The following is a 2,136-nucleotide window of genomic DNA, read 5'->3' as shown; positions in this document are numbered from 1 at the left end:
CTGGTCTGCTGCAGGGCTGTTTGCCTTCAGACGCCGTTCGGCCGGTTTGGCCTAGCGCTAAATCCCACCTTCGTCGCCACTATTGTGTAGTGGGTTGACCGCGTGGCTAGGCCCACTCAGCTCCCATAACATGGTGCACGCTTGACTCTTACACAACTAAGACAAAGACAAACGGCCAGGAGGCCAACTATATACATATCCAGGGGACACCCCTGGATCCCATTGGGGGGTTTGCATTTCCCTCCCTGTTCCTATTGGCTCCTTGTTGGAGAGACCCGGAGCCCAGTCCCATTGTTCACCCAGGGTCAAGCCCTGGGTAGTCGCTGGCCCCTGGTGGCGGCCAGTTGGGAAAGAGGAGAGGAACAGCTTTGCCAGATGTAACATTTTGCTGAGTATTTGTTTTCCCCTTCCTGTTGCAGATCTAAAACTTGAGTGTAGCCAGAGGTGGGAGCCCTTTTGGCACAAGGCACAGGAGAATGAAAGCTCTCCTGGCCAACAGCTTGCAGCCTGTGCCTCCAGATGAGTCGGCCACTAAACCCAGGACTAGCAAAAGGTGTAGTCTGCTGTTTTGCTTCTTGTTTGGCTCGTTTCTTTATTATTATAAGCCACCTTCAGTTCCTCCAAGGAGAACAGTAGGGTACAAATATTTAAATAACTAAGTCTGAATAAATACATTTAATAAATGTAGTTTTATGTATTTGTGGACCCAGCATCAACCAACAGCAACCAAAAGCTGTAGAAGACTTTTATGTGTAGAATGTCTGAAATTGTGCCTTCTCTGGTTAATAATAATTTTGTATTTTCACTGAGATAAAGGGATCTTGTGGGCCTCATCCTGTACTTGTACCTAAGATTACTTCACCTATGATTGGTCTCCAGATTGTGTCCTCCCATCATTACATCCTGACCCCATCCTCCCATGGAACAAGAGTGGTATACTCTGGATATTTCAGATGTGCTGGCTGGGGTCTCTGCACAAGTGGAAGTGGGGGAAAACCTTCACCCTAATCCCTTGTGTGTCTGGAGCTGCTTTTCTGTTTGTGGAAGACGTTTCTAGATAATGTGAGAAACAGGAAGGAAAGTGCTAGGTACTGTACAATGTCTTGCGCCAATGGAACTGCACTATGTTTCTGCATGAGCATCACTGTATCCAAGCAAGCACAGACCACACAAATAAGGAAAACAGAGCCCTTCATTATTTTTCTTGAGAGATCCCTCCTTGGAGAATAGGTTATCTAAATGTACTTTAGCCAGATATGTGGAGAGGTGTAGCAATTTCAGCAGCATTTCAGTAGAAGAGATCTGCAAAGAAGGTAGAGGAAATATCCACTCCATTCGTTCATCCATCGTTTTTATGTTCAGCTTTCCATACACAAGCTCAAAGCAGTTTCCATACATAAAAAGCCACAATATAATAAATAAATATCTTAAAACCACTGAGGGCCAGAAAATGAAGCTACATTTTGGCCAAAGACTCTTCTAAATAGCTCCACATTTCATTTCTTTCTCAGTGGCAGAAGAAAAGACCACACATCACGTAGCCGCCTTTTTTTTTTTATATAGTTAACTCTCTTAAAGAGGAGAGAATTTTATTGCTTTACATTTTTCAGAAAAAAGGGAGGGTATACAGCGGGATTAAGAAAAGTGGTGAGTGGTATCTTTGTTAGTAAGTTAATCTTTTATTAGTAACAATAAGTTCTTCAGCTTCTTCTGTGTTTGACTGATCGTCTTTCATCTTAACCTGCAAAAAACAAAATTTTTAGTAATTTTAGTAGTGTCCTTTTGGGTTAGTACAGTCCTTTAATGCGCTCTCCGAACAAATCTTCAAGTCTTGGGGTTTCTTCATTTTACATCTCTCATGTTATAAGATGGACCTTTAGCTGCTCCTTCTTCTTCCGGTTTCATGTCCTCCCTCTCCGAGCTACTGTCTTCTTCTCCGCTCAGTACTTCCCATTTTGCGAGTTCTTCCTCTTCCTCTGAACTGGCATGCCTCTTCAAAAAGTCTTGAGCTTTGAAAATGGAGTCAATCTTCTCTCTTACGTAGTCGCCTTCTTCATCGAGACAGCATGCAACAGAAAGCGTTCTTGCCCATGGACAGAAGACAGGCCTGGGTTGGGAAGGTAGTGAGGCCTGTCT

This window comes from Gekko japonicus, unplaced genomic scaffold (assembly GCF_001447785.1).
Source record: "Gekko japonicus isolate JY-2015 unplaced genomic scaffold, Gekko_japonicus_V1.1 scaffold623, whole genome shotgun sequence".
NCBI lineage: Eukaryota > Metazoa > Chordata > Lepidosauria > Squamata > Gekkonidae > Gekko > Gekko japonicus.
The sequence above is the reverse complement of the archived record's forward strand: the minus strand, read 5'-3'. Positions refer to the sequence as shown.